Source organism: Ursus arctos, unplaced genomic scaffold, assembly GCF_023065955.2.
Source record: "Ursus arctos isolate Adak ecotype North America unplaced genomic scaffold, UrsArc2.0 scaffold_8, whole genome shotgun sequence".
NCBI classification, from domain to species: Eukaryota; Metazoa; Chordata; class Mammalia; order Carnivora; family Ursidae; genus Ursus; species Ursus arctos.
In genome coordinates, this window is record NW_026623100.1 from 77,276,406 (window position 1) to 77,294,117 (window position 17,712).

General features: G+C 46.7%; 1 protein-coding gene across 1 annotated transcript in view; it reads right to left on the bottom strand.

The window, feature by feature from the left end:
• Window positions 1-7,400, bottom strand: part of GREB1 (growth regulating estrogen receptor binding 1) — a 127,214-nt gene extending 119,814 nt beyond the window's left edge. The window contains exon 1 of the mRNA XM_026519051.4: window positions 7,319-7,400. The gene's annotated coding sequence lies outside the window, so the exon portion shown is untranslated. The remainder of the gene's footprint in view (window positions 1-7,318) is intronic.
• Between the last annotated feature and the right edge of the window lie 10,312 nt (window positions 7,401-17,712).

The window sequence follows — 17,712 nt, forward strand, 5'->3', positions numbered from 1 at the left end:
TTGGCTCCATTCTACAGAGGAAGAAACAAACCTCGAGAGGACTAAGTAGCTTGCCCAAGTATAGCTGGGCTCAGGGTTGACACTGGGTCTGCATGACTCCAGATAAGCAGCTCTTAACTACACTCCCATTACCTTAACCACCCAAGTCACCCTCATTCACATGGAAGTAGGGTCATGAACTCAAAGCAAGACTGGCTAAGGAAGCCAGAAGTTAGCAGCCATGTCCAGGATGGACTCCAGATTTACAGACCAAAGATCCCTTCCACCGACCTCTTGCCAAGGCAGTTCTAAAGCAGCTTCTAGAACAGTGCTTCTCAACATGTAGCACATATAAGACTCCCGTGGAGGTCTCCTGAAAACAGATTCCCGGGCCCCACCATCAAGGATTCTGATTCAGAAAACCGGTGGGGGGGCACCCAAGAATTTACATTTCTAACAATTTCCCAAGTGATGCTGATGCAGCCGGTCCATCACCTACAACTCCAAAGTCTCATGGGTCTGTGCAAAGGGGAGTCAGGGAAAATGGCTTTAGTGCAGGGTGCCCTCAGACCAGACTGCCCATAAGTCCATCTTCTCAGCCTGGCTCTGTCCAGCCCCCACTCCCACTTTGGAGCCAGACAAAATGGGTTCTCCAACATATGCTGCCCATATAACCTTGAGTATGTCCACTGGCTTCTCTGCCACTTCCATCGCACCTTTACAATGGGAACACCACTCCACTTTACCAAGTAAGGACTAAGTGAGGTGAACTATGTCAAGTACTTAAGCTTAGGACAAAGTCAATACCATTCATTTCTTCTCTTTTTCCCGATCAGATTCATTTTCCCTACATCCCCAAACATACCAGCCCAAATTCTACTTTTTTAAAAACTTAATCATGTCTGTAGCCATTAGTAAGACTAGCAACAACAGTTTCTATCTCTGTCGTTTACAAACTGCCTCATGAGGGCAGGGCCCGTGGGTTACACATCGTGTGTCCCTCACCACACCTACTGCAATATCTGGCATCAAGGAAGCATTCGATATGGATTTATTGATCAAACAAACAGGCTGAATTTGCTGTCAAACTAACATTTTGAGAAAAAAAAAATTTAACCTTCAGAGATGAGAGCTTACAGTTCTCACTTTCTGCTCAACCAAGAACTTTTCCTCTCTGCTAACGTCTAAGGGATGCTGCAGTCAGTCAAGAATAAACAGGAGGAAGTTTGTGATTTGAAGGTGAAGGTAAAATCGAGCTAGCATCCTGATACAGTGGTGCAGAGCACCTCTCTTGGAGCTACAGAAGTCACAGGATCTAATTCTCCAGGCAAAATCAAGAATAAAAGAGGGCCAGAGAAGGGTCTAGACTAATCCTTCATAATAGCTGGTGAGAAAATGCAGGTTCTCAGAAAGAAACGGGGGAGATGACAGAAGGGAAAGGGGCAGAACATTCATCCTGAAATACAGGTGTTACTCTGACCAGCCCAGGGGCCAGAAGAAGGGGGGATCCGATGGCAGACAAATAAGAAGTCCATGTAGAAATTAACTTGAAACAGAGGTGAGAATTTGAAAATTTCATAGAACGGACACAGACTTTTTCTTATGCTAAGATTTGGCTTTTCTGTTGTATAGCTTTATAGTCAGATACGCATTCAAATCCTGGTACAGCATCTTCCTGCTCTATGACCTTGAACAAGTTACTGAACCTCTCTGGACTTTGGTTTTCCTGCATGCAAAATGGGAATGATAATGCCTACTCTTCACAGAGTAGTTGTGGGGAACTGAATGACACACCATCTACATCTGGAACCTGGCCCAGAGCAGCCATGTAATTCTTGGTTCCCATTGCCTTTGCCCCACTGGTCATCACTCAGGGAAGAGGACCCCCTCAATCTGACAGCCGAGAGCTCTGTAGTGACTACAAATGACTTCCATGTATCCAACTAGATAACTGCAACATCACAGTGCTGTCACAAAGAACCAAGGTGTAACACTTAAAATGAAAACTCTGAAACTTCTACGACTCCATAATACAACCGAACTCAGCGGAGCCCACAACTAACTTCGCAGGACCCGGTTATTTAAACGCTTTCACTAGTCAATGGTACTATAATCCCGCTGTATGGTGACAGAGGGCAGCTATCCGTGTGGTGAGCACAGCGTGACATACAGAGATGCTGAATGCCTGGGTTGTAAACCTGCAACTAACTGATGTAACACTATAGGTCGACTATACTCAAAAGAAAATTGTTCATGCTTTCAAGTAATCAAATGGTGCTTAGTTTTTAAATTTTTTTTTTAAGATTTTATTTTTATTTATTCGACAGAGATAGAGACAGCCAGCGAGAGAGGGAACACAAGCAGGGGGAGTGGGAGAGGAAGAAGCAGGCTCATAGGGGAAGAGCCTGATGTGGGGCTCGATCCCAGATCGCCGGGATCACGCCCTGAGCCGAAGGCAGACGCTTAACCGCTGTGCCACCCAGGCGCCCCTAGTTTTTAAATCTTATTAGAGGTGCCAGAATCGGCCTTATCCACCAGGACAAGAGTGCTCTTCTTCCTCGAAGTTCCCCCAAGCCGGTATTGGGAGCTCCCGTGTGCTCTTACAAACCGATCCTCTAACTGCAGGATCCAAAACTGAGTAGTCTCACCTCAGGGGTAATCTTTGGAGTGTGTTATGGAGTGAAGGCTCATGCCCCCCCCCCACCAATATTTATATGTTGAAGCCCTAACCCCTAACTGCCAGTGTAGCTGTATTTGGAGACAGTACCAAAAGGAGGTAATTAAAGTTAAGTGCAGTCACAAGGGGGCACCCCAAAAGCAGTGGAATGAAAGGTAGTTATGAATCAATGAAATGCTCTCATATGCATGAGCTCTTTATTTTATTCTCTTATACTGCCCTTCACACTTCTCCCCAGAGTCTAAGACACAGCTAGGCATGGATGGATACTTTTATTTGACAAATACGAAACTAACTGGACTTTTGGCTCAAATTCTCAAAAAATAGGAGAATTTGAGAATAGGAATTCTCCTATTTTGGTTTTGGAGTCAAAACCTCAAAATAGAACCCTTCACTGTTCCGTTTCTAGCAGTATTTGGCTTGACTATCCAGAGTTCTGTAAGGTCCTAAAGAAGAAAAACTCATTCATTCGTCCAATATTGACTGAGCACCCAGTACGGACCAGCCATTGTGCCGGGCGCTAAGGAGACTCGATCCCGCACAGCACTTACCAAGTACCACGGGGAGATAAGACCCTAAACAAATATTTGTGTAATTACCAACGTGGTGAGTCACAGTAAGTGGTTTTCAACTTTTTTTTTTTTTTAAACTAGGCTGCATGCCCAACATGGGGCTTGAACTCACAACCCCGAGATCAAAAGTCACATGCTGTACTGAATGAGCCAGCCAGGCACCCCTCAACTGTTTCTTTTTAATGAAAATTGCCTACGTATACCCCAGTTCAAAAACACTTTATCTAGTAATTTCTCTCCCAGATCTTTTTTGTCAAGAACATGTAACTGCCCACCAGATGTCCTGATCGACGAAAGATCCCGCAGTCACTCCCCAGTTAACAGCGGTCTGAACAAAGGGAAGAAGTCTGACATCGGACTGACTTCCAGGCCAGATGATGGGCAAAAGCACAATTTCCGGCAGGTTTTTGCTTCTGTCATTTGAAAAGAGCTCACAGCCTCTCGGCTTACCTTCGCAGATTAGCGGTTCTCAAGCTCGGCTGTTTATCAAAATCACCCAGAGGGCTCATTAAACCACAGATTGCGGGCCACCCCCCTCCCCCAGGGGTTCTGAGTAAGTCCAGGCAGGGGCCTGAGAATCTGCATTTTGTACAAGTTCCCCAGTGACACCGAAACTGCTGGTACAATTTGAGGGACCGCCCCGGACTGAAAGGCAGGCTTGCGCAGGAACAAAGTTAAAGTTGGAAGGAAGCTTACAGATTACCTAGGTCAGGCTCCGCGGGGGACAGGCTAGAACAGGAGCCCAGAGAGGAGAACCAACCCTCTCAAGGTCAAAACCGAACAAGTTAGGCCGTTTCCCTAACTGCTGGATCACTGGCTTTTCTGTAACACAGCCTCCCGGCAAATCCACTTCCTCCTGTTGAGCCCTCGAAGACGTGCCCTTCTCACCCAATAATGACGTAAACTCATAGCCCAAAACAAAGAGGTAGGATATGCTCTCATGTCTTAGACCTCAAAGAGGTCCAGCAGGGTTGTGGGGGGCAGGGAGGAGATAAAAGAATCAAAATGGACAAAATGTTGACAGTTGTCGAGGCTGAGGATCGCAGAGAAGTACATTATACTATTTTACCACTTTTGTCGATGTTCAAAGTTTTCCGCAATAAACCAGGTAATGGGAATCAGCTGGATCGAGACTGGCCGTTGCACATCTCTGGGAGGGCTCAGGGTTCTCACACAGCCCCTGAAATATACTCCCCTCCCCCCAAAAGACTCTGAACACCTGTGACACGCCAAGCCTTAGCAGAGCACTAGAGGGATTCAGACAAAATTAAGACACATGTTTCTGTCCTCAGGAAGCCCGTAATTTGGTGGAGTAAATGAAACGCATATCATTGTGTTACAGAGAGTAAGTGGCAGAGATGATTAAGAGTGAGCTCAGAGATGAAGTGGACCGAGGCAAGACTGCCACCTTTCCCACTTTATCTCCCAGAACTTTTTTTTTTTGGCCTCTTCCTCAGAGCAGTCAGCTTTCAGAAATGTATTACCATCAATCGGTAATGTTTTATCAAAATGAAAAGACATCAAAAGTAGGAATAATAGGAAAAGGCCAAGAATCTGCTAGAGAAATAGTAAAATTACTATTTTTTTATACAACAGAATATAAAATTATTTAAAATGACAATATGAAACAACAGGTAATATTCATAACATTCAAATGAAAAAAGATATAAAGTGACATAATATACATATCACATAACATGTAATTTTAAGCAATGTTTAAAAGCATATAAAATTTAGTTTTAATACCAGAAAAAATATACCAAAGTGTTAACGGTAATTGTATCTGGATCATAGATTTCTGGTGTCTTGTGTTTTTGTTTTGTTTTGTTTTTTTAACTCTTCCGTATGTTCTTAAATTATATGTCACAAATATACATTACTTCTATCATAGCATTCCCCCTCCTGCTTTAAGTGCAATTAGCTTTAAAGTCCTACAATTTATCTGTATATCCAGAAACCAAACCAAAAAGCCAAGAGGGCCCATTAAGCAGTATTATGAGCTGAGAAGAGTAACTCCCTGGAATCTTTCTGAAGAGATTAGAGGTCCCTGGGCCCTCTGGAATGGCCAGGCCAGGCTGTCCCCAGCCAGCTCTTATGGTCAGTTGCCCCCAAGAAAGCCTGAGAGGTTTCCTTTCCCAGTCTGGACAAGAACCACTGAAGCATGAAGGGCAGGGAAAGGTGCAATTATTAAAAGCAGGCTCCCTTTACCCTTTTAGTGCCTGAAGGGTCCTATACCACAACCTTTGTTTTCATGTCCTGGTCCCTCTCAATTCTGATGACTGCCTGGGCATGGTGCAGGGGGGTGGGGTGCAGGGGGGCAGAGGAGCAGGGGACCTGCCCTATCTCTTTAAGCTACAGTCTGTCTTCTTCTCATTCTGATTTTTTCAAACTTTCACTAGCTCTACTTTGAAACTGCCTCTGAACACTAGAATTGCTCAGCAATTCAAACGTTGAACCCACAAAATGGACACCATTTTCTTCAGAAGGGGATTTCTAATGTCAAGCATGATGGTAATACCAGAATAAACACCTACAATGCCATGGGAGGTCAGAAAGTTGCTTACTAAATGAAAGAAAAAGCGGTCACTTTCATATTATGCACAGAAATCTTTAGACAGGCTCTAGGAGATTATAAACTTTCCTGTTAAAAGTTCCAAGACAAAAATACACATATTTAAAGTGTAGCTTCAAAGTACCCACCAAGTTAGAGCACAGGTATTGGTCCAGCTGGCTATTTTTTCACTAATTAAAAACATTTACACCACAAACAAACTGTTTAAACCATCTGCAATAACAAGAAAGGGCAGGATGGAATTTCAGCTGCGACCTGAGCTTACTTCTTACTCCATAAAGAATACTTGTTCTAGAAAACAGCAGCGCCCCTGGTCCGCTGCTCTGGGGAATGGAAACTGTCACAGATCACATTGCAAATTTTAAATGAACCAGATTCCAGCATGAAGAGACTTGTAGAAACATCTCCTCACCTGTGTTTCATTTCCTTGTTTCACATTTTAAATTTCGTTTTTGTTTCCCAGAAACTAACTTTTCTAAGGATCGGTTCTAAGGAATTCTTCAAATCTGCCCAGGGATTTAAGACATTCTCAACAAACAGAAATGGGGTTCTAATGTCTTTAAACTGTGGCCTTTAAAACTCCCAATTACATTTTCCTACAAAGCGCGGCAGACCAAGGTGCCATTAACACAACAGTTCTGTAAGACAAAGCTCAGCACCTCCCCAGACCTCCACCTCTCCCCATGTCTAACACCCCGTGTTAAGCACAGAAATTAAAATGCTCTCACTAGCAATTCAAGTTTTTGTTCAAATCAAATGTACACATTGTTTTAAACATCTACTCAAAACACCCTTCAAGCAGGGAAGCAACACTCACCTATACAGTAAGAGCTTAGTCAAGAAAAGCTTTAGTCTACAAATTCAGGAGTCCCTCTTTTCTGCTGGTCCTCATGACCAGGGATCAAAAGAGGGTTGACAGCAAAATGGCCCAGCATCCTTCCCAGTGAATGGCGGGTCGCCCTGGCCTCCACCCTGGCCGGGCGCCCCGGCGGCCACACACACACACACACACACACACACACACACACTTTCTCGGGCTTCAGGAACCAGCCTTTGTTCCCAAGACTCAAAACTGGGCTGCAGTTACTGACCCCCCACCTCCCTCAGAGCCGGTCCCAGGGCCGTTCTGGGAGGAAGCCCCATGTTCTCCCGGGTCCTTAGTGCTGGGGAGATGTGGCTGCCACCTCGGACGCCAGCTCTTTAAACACAGACGCAGCAGACACACACCCTCAAAAGAATCACTACCGCCAGCATTGTCATCTGTAAGAGCTCTCCCCTGCGGAGGGCTCACCATGTGCCAAGCGCCCAGGGCGCGCGCTCTAACTTTCACGATCGCGCGCGCACGCACGCGAGGCAGCAGCACCCAGGTCCCACGTGCCCTCGAGGCTGGACCCGGACCCTACGGCGCCTCCTGCGCGGGCGCGGGCCGGCGGAACACCCACGCCCACCCGCGCCAGGCGCTCCGGGCCCCGCTCCCGGCTCCGGAGCCCGGCGGCCCGGCGGCGGGGCCGCTCTCACCTCGGCCTTTGTCCTCCCGCCGACGCAGCCCGGCTCCGGTGCGACCGCCGCCGTCGGAGGGCCAGCCCAGCCTCCCGGCCGCCGTCCCACCCACAGCTCCCCGGCTCCGGCCGGGCGGGGGGCGCTCGGCAAAGCCCGGAACGGCGGAGCGCGGCCGACGCCGGGGACGCGACCCCTGACCCCAGCCGCCCCCCCTGCAATCCACTTCTCCGGGTCTTCCGGCCGACCGCGCGGGAGGGACGCGCGGTGGGCTCCGCGGCCCCGGGACCCGACTGGGGAAGGGTCGCCGCGGGGGCGGCGTCGAGCTACGGGAGGGGCGAGGCGGCCGGAGCTAACCCCCGCGCCCTCCCGCCGGGGTTCGCGCCATGGTGGCACCCCAGCCCCCTCGACTCCCCGACCGGGTGTTCGGGTCCCAGCGCCTACGCCAGACCGGTGGGCGGTTTAGCCGCCAGCCCCAGCCCTGCGCCGGCGCCCACCTCGAGGAAATTCCCAACTCCCACCAGAAGCTCCCAGCACCGACCTAGGTGCGCCGCGGGCGCGCAGCAAATGTCGCTTTCTTCTCCGTTCTCCCCGAGGGATGCCCCCCACTATGATATACCCCTCCCCCACCACCGGCGGGACCACACCTGGAGCCCCTCCAGCAACAGCGGACTCCGGGGGGGGGGGGGCACAGAAGTGGGAAGAACCCTCGGAGAACAGAGGTCATTTTGTCCCTTGGGACCCAGGTGTCCAGAGGAGACAAGGCAAGTATGTGAAGCAGCGAGAGAGGAGCCCAGACCTCCCAGTGACTCCACACCCAGGGCGCCGGGACCCCCCACGCCCGGCTGCCGGGGCTGAGCCCTGCAGAGGGCCCTTGTCGGCCGGGCGCCCAGCAGGACCCCCGCCCCCCGCGCCGGGCTCCCGCAGCTCAGCCGAATGGCTCAGACAGCAGGAACTGGAGGACGCTGGTCCCCAACAGCCCTAGTCAGCGAGCGGCCCACAAGGGGGCCTGCCGGAGGCCAGCAGAGGAAGAGGAAGATTCTGGAACTTCAGGCTCCGGCGGGTGGAACCCGGCCACGCTTGCCCTGGCCCCTGCGTCTGGTCAGAAGAATGAGTGATTCAAAGAAGGACTAAAAGAACGAACCTCAAAGAAGATTTTGCAGACCTCCTGGCGCGTTGTGCAGAGGTAGCCAGAGCAATGAGCACAGGGCAGGAGAAGGAGAACTCGAGCTGTCTGTCTTCTTTTAAGCAAAAGCCGTTGCACCTGTGATTTCAGGAACCTGCGAGATGCACAGCTAGTCAGAGGACCTGCTCTGTACCTTCGCTGCCGCTCACCTTTGCCAGTGAGGTCTTGGGCCTAAGAGCCAGTGTCCTTCAGGACGCAGAGTCACAGTTCATGGAGCTGGGGGGTTAAACGAGGAAAGGAGAATGAGGGAACAGCTTCTAGTAAATGCCGGCACACAGCGGGTGCTCAGTAAAAATGTTGCCTGCAACAGTCCTGGCAGATCTGTGCTGCAAAGGCCGCCCCATCATTTTCCTTGTTATTGTGAAGGGTTGCAACCACACACTAGAGAGAAAACATCATGAGCCCTCCCTGGGTGCCCAAGAACCAGCCAATCCTAACATCTTGCCATACTTGCTTCAAATGTTCATGTAAAAAAGAAATACCACAATGCAGTTAAAGCCCCTGGGCAGCCCTTCCTGGTCCCAATTCTTCCCTCCCCAACCCCCCAGCACTCTTCTAAAACATCCCAATCATGTTTTTGTACTATTACTACTATGCATGCATTCATGAACTCTCCATAGCATTTTTACTAGTTCTACAATGGTCTGTGTTATATTGTTTTGTTCTGTAACCAGGTGTATTGGCTTTATATTGTTTGTAAGAGCCATCTAGTCATACACAAAGCCCTACTTTATTCATTTTTTAAATTGGTTTCAGAGGTAGAATTTAGTGATTCATCAGCCGCATGTAACACCCAGTGCTCATTACATCAGGTGCCCTCCTTAATGTCCATCCCCCGGGACCCCCCCCCTCCCCTCCACTACCTTATGCATTTTAACTGCTAAATGGTATTCCAGGGGCACCTGCGTGGCTCTTTCGGCTAAGTGTCTGCCTTTGGCTCAGGCTAGGATCTCAGGGTCCTGGGATCCAGCCCCGTGTCAAGCTCCCTGCTCAGCAGGGGGTCTGCTTCTCCCTCTCTCAGTTTCTGTTCTCTGTCTCTCTCAAATAAATAAATGAAATTTTTGAACGGTATTCTATTGTATGACTGGCACAATTTATATACATGTTCTTCTGTTGATAGATGTTGGAGTTGATCCAGTCTTTCATGATTATAAACAAGACGGTAGTGGACATTCTTGAAATTACTTTCGTATTTCTAGAGTATAGCCCGTTTTCAACCACTCCAGTAAAAACGTGTACAGAATAGCTATGTTGAATTAACGTTGACCAGTATGTGTGCTCAATGGTTTAGGGTAGTTACTACAATTGCTAAAACAATAATCACTGTAAGAAATGCCCTTACCTTTTTTCCCCTTACATTTTGACAGCTTACATTTTATCAAGCAAATTAAATCCTACAGAGTAGAGGTCTGCAAACTTATTTTGAAAGGGCCAGAAGTAAATATTGTAGGCTTTACCAGCCCAGAGGCAAACTTTAGGGTATTCTTTTATATAAGTACTTTAATTATAACCTTTTAAAAAATGTAAAAAAAAAAAGAATTTACCTCCTGGACTATAAAAAATTTTTAGGACCTAAACAAACAAAAACAGTCAGCAAGTGGATTTGGTCCATGGGCCATAGTTTGCCTACCTCTTGTTATAACAAAATCATACCAAAAATAAATTCCTTTCTTTGAAACCCAACATTAAAAAGGAAGTCACTTTCAATAAAGACAAAAATATAATTTGGCTCACCAGAAATCAAAGTGAATTTGATTTATTACTGCTAGGGAAAAATTCTTAGAAAGATGTCCCATACCTTACCTAATTAATACAATGACTTTGGAGAGACCATTTAACCCTATTCTTAAAATCTATAATAAATTTTAGAAATGCATAGGCTCCTGCCAACAAATTAATTAGACCAGAAGTGAGATCCAGTGAAAAAGCTGTGTGTTGTTCTGATGCTTAATGAATCATCTCTCTGTTCCTGGTTTATTGATTTAAATACTAGCACACAAATACAAATGACAAGATTTGTTTTTCCTGAACTGAACCTGACCCACTTATTTTATATGTCTTTATTGAACTTGAACCAAAACTTGAAAAAGTAATTTCAATATATTTTCTTAGGAGAATCAACCTCATTTAAAATGTTAACAAGAATGGGACCAAACTAAAAATCTGTGGTGGCAACTTGAAACTAAACAAAGCAGCTGTCAATCTCCAAGCGCGTGGAGTAAGCAGGGCTCTGGAGGAGGCCACGGGGTCAGGAAAGCAATTAGACATGGCTTCTGGGCACATTTGTTTCTCTGACCAGCGTTATTCTAAAGAATCACACACGTACACTTCTTACACACCTACACACGCATGTGCATTCTTCTATCCTTCACAGACGTTTCCCTATTACATGTCTACACATGTGCTAACATACGTGTTCCTTACCCGTATCTGCTTTCCTAAATGCATACAGCACACACGGCCCTTTTTCACTTACATACGTATCTCTCATACACGTGTTTCTTCCCACAGCACCAAATATTTCTCTCGCTTTCACACACACACGCAAATGCCTTGTCACACTAACATTTCTCCTTTTGCAGACTGTTTCTTGCACAGCCAACTCTTCTCATACCTCGTTCTTTCTAACATACACACATTTTCACAACTTCGCCCAGATACACGTTCATTCTCTCACACATTTTCCTATATATGTATCTTTGCTTATCTCATCACACATACACATAGACACACAGTCCCTTTCCTTTCCTGCCTTGGTACAAACAGCTTCCACTTACGATCACATTCATCACAACGGCCCAAGGAAAAGCCGCAGAGTGGAATTGGATGAAGCGTCTAGAAGCCCCATCTGTGTATGTCAAGCAATTTAGAATCGTTTGCTCTCAGCATGCCACTTACAATGGGGGCTTCTAAATGGTTTAAGGGTTCTTAAAGTCTATTCTCTTCCAATTAATATTTCTGTAACCTGGTTTGTGTTAACTATCACTTTCTGTGTAGAAAGTGTTTCTCTAGCATAGTAAATGCTGAAACTCAGCTTGCTTCAGTTCTCCCAAAATGCGAACGGGCAGGTGCATTGGTTTGTTCGGGTTGCTGTAAAAAAGTGCCCGGCGTCTTAAACCGCAGAAACGTTATCAGCTCACAGTTGTTGAGGCTAGAAGTCCACAGTCGAGGTGCCAAGAGGGTCAGTTCCTTCTGAAGACTGTGAGGGCATCTCTTCTGGCCGACTGTCTTTGATCTGTAGATTGATCTGTAGACGGCTGTCTTCGCTCTATGTGTATCTGTGTCCAAATCTCCTTTCTCCTAAGGACAGCAGCCATTAAATTAGGACGCACTTTCATGACCTTCTTTTAGGTTGATTACCTGTGCAAAGACCCTACCTCCAAATAAGGTCCCATTCTGAGGTACTGAGGGTTAGGACGTCAACTTAGGAATTTGTTGGTGGGTTTTTTTTAAGAGTTTACTTATTTATTTGAGAGAGAGAGAGAAAACACGCACAGGGGGAGGGGCAGAAGGTGAGGGAAAAGCAGACTCCCTGCTGAGTGGAGAGCCGGGCGCAGGCTTGATCCCAGGACCCTGAGATCATGACCTGAGCTGAAGTCAGATGCTTAATCCACTGAGCCACCCAGGTGCCCCTCAGTTTAGGAATCTGGAAGGGGGCAGGGATAAGGAACACAATTCAACCCATAACAGCAGGATTTGACTTGTTTCTGCAGGTGTTTCAGACCTGAGATACCACATTCTTCCTTGATCAGTAGTACATCTGAAACCTAGATGTGGCGGTTGCTCACTTGAAACCTTAAACTTCGATCAGACTGCGCCGACTCTACTCCTCTCCACCTCCATTTTAGCGGGGATGTTGACCACCCAAAATTCAGAAGCCCTATTCAATGGACTCCCTAAGGTGAAACTGCTCCACCTGGTGGAGAGTCAAGGCGCTACACTTCAGCCAATGAAAGACCGGCTTGAAACGCCACTGCTAGCGTCTTCTTGGCTGGTACGAAATATGTAATAGATAAAAAAAGAAAGTCCCAGGAACAAAACAAAGTTGGGGCGATCGATATATTTCACGGGGGTAGTGCGTGGAAGGTGAACATTTAAGTAGAAAACATTTAACGGTAAGATATCTAGTAAACAAAGTAAATTGGGCTTGTGTAGGAATAAATTGTATCTGTCAAGTGTGCAGCAAGATTTAAAAAGCACATTCACGATCTCTCATGGCATTTACAGAACGCAACTCCATGGCAAGGAAGACAATGCAAAGGATGTGAACAATCTCACTGTAGATATTGGTGCCCACCACACTTAACTTCTTTATTCTCCTTTTCTCCCAAAAGGTACCGGCATGTAATGGGATAATGTACAGTATATACATTACAAACACGTATAACAAAGCTGGATCCTTGTACCCTATCCCCAAATTCATATGTATATCTCACTGGCGTGTCAGACTTCTAGCCCAAACGATTGGAAAACCTTTGATAGCATCAGCAGTGAAAAATTACCACTCTGGTTTTTGGTAGCTTCTCGATGGATAGCTTCTTTCTATTCGGAAGAACAAGGATGCCTTTGTTGAGAAATGTACTAATCCAGAGTGAACGATGCTATTTCTTAAAGGCCAAGTGAAAATGTATTGGCTTTACTATATTTTTCACACCCTTAGCTCTTGCTAGAGGGAAGGTAAGTTGATTCAACTTCTTTGAAAGACAGTTTGACCATTTCTATCAAAATCATCTCCCAGCCACTTATCTTTTAGATATACTCACACTTGTGTGAAAGGAAGTCTGCACAAGATTAGTCCATATTGCATGTTGCTCATGGTAGCAAAGTATTAGAAATAACCTAAGTGCCCAGCCTTGTGGACCAGCACGGGTGATTTACGGTACATACACACAGGGGAATACAATATGGACTTCAAGAAAGAGGAAGAAAGAAAAACTTTCATTGCATTGTTAGGGAGCAATCTGTAAGATATTTTTCTAGGTTGAAAAAAAACGATAGTATGATTATTAGTGTGCAAACAAGGGACAGGGGAAATAGCATAGATGAATCTGTGTACCTAAAACATCCCTGCAAGAATACAGAAAAAACTGGTATAATGGTAGCCTCCAAAAACAGGACTTCGGTGCTGAAGGACAGAATGGGAGGGAGATTTTTCACTGTTTACTCTTTTGTACCTTTTGAGCCATATCAGTGTAACTCTTCAAAAAACTAATTTTTTGAAAGATTTATTTATTTATTCGAGAGAGAGAGAGCACGAGCAGGAAGGGCAGAGAGAGAAGGAGGGAGAGAAAGAGTCTCAAGCAGACTCCTCACTGAGTGCAGAGACCGATCTGGGGCTCAATTCTCATGACGCTGAGGTCACGACCTGAGCAGAAACTAAGACTTAGATGATTAACTGACTGTGCAACCCAGCGCCCCAAAAACTAATTTTTTTTAATTTAATTTTCCTTGACCAAAATTTCTCAAAAATTTAAAAATATTTTACAGTTGTTGGTATCTTAAGTCTGAAACCAATGTGATTAGTGTCTAACATTTAGCAACTTCCTTTTCTTTTAGGGAAGGTATAGTTTATCTTTTTCATTGTGTAAATGGTATGTAACTACCTAAGAAAAGATTCCAAGTCAGTTAATTGTGTTTCTTTTTTCCATATAATTAACTCAAGTGGATATTTATAATACATATCCCTACATACAGAAAATGCAAGAGGAAAATTCAAATAATTCATCTGAATTATTACCAATGAAACTTTGCTATCATAAGATTTTTTTTTAAGATTTTATTTATTTATCTGTCTGAAAGAGGGAGAGAGAGAGCACAAGCAGGGGGAGCAGCAGGCAGAGGGAGAAGCAGGCTCCCCACTGAGCAAGGAGCCGGATGCAGGACTTGGTCCAAGGACCCTGGGATTATGACCCCTGCTGAAGGCAGATGCTTAATTGACGGAGCCACCCAGGTGACCCTAGACTTGACATTTCAAAGTGAGCCTGGTAAAGGTGTTATTTTTTTGAAGTGCTATTTGGATGTTTATAATGTGATGTGCCTACTGATGGTGAAATGTTATAGGGGCATCAGACCAGGTTTCGGGGCTCATCAGACAACATCGGGGGAGGAGGCTGGGTGCTAGACTCATCTGGGGGCTCCAGGAAGGCTTTCGAGGGAATAATGTTTACAATGAGGATGAGGAGTTTGCTAGAGGAAGCCTCAAAGGGATAATGTCCTAGGCAAAGAAAACAACGTGTGAGCGGACTCCACAGTGAGTCCTGGAACTGAGCAAAGATCCCCGTGGCTGTGGTCAGAGAAAGCAGTGCCACAGATGGCCTGTGATGGGGGCGGGGGCACAGGTCCTGCCCTCCACAGGTGTGATGGGGGCCACAGCCAGGCAGGCAAGTGACCAGTGTACAGGGGGAAATACTAACCTCAAAGGTCGTACAAGCAAGGACACTGACAGATTCAAGCAGAGGAGGGATGAGATCAGATCTGTGCCTTGGAAAGATTTCGCCGGCGATGTGAGGTCCACAGTCACCCCCCCAAAAAAGGTGGTTGTTTAATTTGACAGTGATGGCGTAGAGTCCTTTGTAGGTGGGGAGACGAGAGATGGGGAAATGAATTAGGAAGCAGTTAGAATGGCCGGGAACAATGACGATGAGGGGGGCAGTGGGGCAGGGGGAATCAGGAGGGAAAAGCTGAAATCCCTGCCCTTTGTTGCTCTTCATTGGAGCTCACTGAGGCGCAGGGCAGTAGATCATCTTTCCCACAGCTCCTTTTTGACAAGCTTTCATGGGGATTTGCCCTTGTGGGTGGATTTGACTGCCGGCTTACTTTTTTGTTTCCTTTCTGAAGCGGGAGGCAAATACTGTTGCTAAGTGGAGGGACTGAATCCCGGAGGCTGGGTCATTGAGGGCTTTCTTGGGCTAGCATCTTCATGGGAGCTCTCTGCAGGGCTTGTCAAATTCTGAACAAAACCTCAGGACAAAGAGTTAACTGCACCTCTCTTTGTTCCATCTGATGTCATTTTAGAACCATTTTTAGTCCCTGGAGAGGGAGCTTTGAGACTGGATTAGAAGAGTCTCCGTGGAATTGTGAAGTTTGTGTAAGTGTCCACGATGAGACTTGCTGTCCATCACCCTGACTATAACAGAGTTCCAGGTATGTTTGCCCCCAGCTTCCAAAGATAGAGACTGAGCGTCCTGAAGGTCAAGTCACTGGCAGATGAGGGCCAGTCGAGGTGGTTGCAGGACCCACACGGGCTGAGGTCTGGCTGCCCCGTCTTCCAGGCCACCTCTCTTTCAGCATCTGGCTACCTCGTCTGTGCTCCTCTCCTGCCAAGTGTGTCTCCTGGCACGTCGTGTCACCTTCTGAAGAGTGTACTGATCTGGAAAGGAAAAGGCCACTGTTGGAGTCGCGGCTCTGCCTCTGTTTGATCTTCGACAAGTCACTTAACCTCTCTGTTCTCAGTTTGCCCCCCGTGAAATGAGAGGTTTTTACTAAAGGGTCCTCAGGACCGCTTCCTGCTCTATCACACACGGAGAACTAATGGGGAACAGTCCTCGCTGGCACCATTTCTCCTCTGCCACCTTGTACACAGGCCCCTTCCTCCTCGGCTTCCCCTAGGAGAATATGTCCGGAGAGAAACTGCGAGATGGCCGTGGACTGCCTCGGAGGTCTCCAACGTGACCCACAGCCTCTCTGTATTTCTCAAGTCACTCTCCTCCCCCACGACTAACCCGCCCACCCATCCGTCTGTAGTATGTCTCAGGGCCCACCCATCTCCCGAATCTGCAATTCTGCCACCTCGTGACCTTGGCTTCACAGACCGTGGACTCCCTCCACTTCCTGCCAAAAATACCTTCCAAGCTTGCCTGTTTCTGTCCTTATACGTCCTCCTATCTCTGCAGGCGTGGGGTCCCTTCTCTTGCTCCGACTCCCCCCCTCCATTCATGCTCTCTACTGCATCCCCCCCCCAGTGCCCTCAGGCTTGTCCCCATTACACATTGAGTCTTCAACCCTTCCCTGCCTCCTGGTCCCTCCTCATTGACATTGAGAAACTTAAGTCTCTTCCACTTTAAAAAAAGAAAAAAGGAAGGAAGGAAGGAAACAAGGGAAAAAAGAAAAAATAAAGGAGAGAAAGAAAGAAACAAAAGAAGCAAGGAAGAGAAAAAAACCCATCCCTTCTTTTAATCTCTAAAACATTCTTAGTCCAGATTCACCTTCAATCTCCCTGGCTACTCTCTCTCTCTCTCTCTTTTTAAGATTTTATTTATTTATTCGAGAGAGAGAGAGAGAGACAGAGAATGAGCAGGAGGGAGGAGCAGAGGGGGAGGGAGGAGACTCCCCACTGAGCAGGGAGCCCAACATGGGGCTCTATCCCAGGATCCCAGGGTACCAGGATCCTGACCTGAGCCTAAGGCAGACGCCTTGACCGAACCACTGAGGCACTCCTCCCTGGCTACTCTCTTAATTAGTGTTTTTGTTGTTTAGTTTAAAAACAAAAGCAACACAAGCTTAAAGGAAACAGTTGTGACAGTATTTGCCAGCTTTCCCCTTATTGTTCTCTGGTTCCATCCTCCTCAGGCCCTCCCTTGCTCTTCCTTCTATGCTCCCTGAGCCAATCTCCTCTATTCCTGGACTTCAAGTACCCAGATTGCCACCTTCAGTCCAGTCCTTCCTTTAAACCTAATCAACCCCCAAGCTCTCTGTCCCGTCTACCTCTTGAATCTGTCCTTTCCTCCATTTTTACTACCACCGGCACAGTTTAGGCCCTCATCAGCCACCCTGTCGGTGATTATGACAGCTTCTGGTCCATTCTCCTTCCCCCCAGTTTGACTTCTTCTATTCTTTAAGATCTAAAAATATCTGTGCTGGAGTGAGCGGTATATGTAGAAAGTTGTAACATCTAGCGAATAATTCGGTTACAATGGTGACCTTTGGATTTGTTCTAAATCCCCAATCCTAAAGCACTGCATTAGAAAAGTTAAGTTGGCTTCAATTTAGCTGGGGTATCAGGCACTTGAAAAGGGGCTGGGTATCAATTTTTTCATCTGAAAAATAAAGGAGCTAGACCAGTGCCTTGCAGAGTCTGCCCAAATCCTCAGTCTCTGATTCTGCAGGTCTAGGGTAGGGCCAAAAAAATGTGCATTCCTAATAAGCTCCCATGTGAGAGCTATGCTGAGGACCACAGACCACACTTAGACTAGAACTGCACTTGGGGCATCTGGGTGGCTCTGTCGGTTAA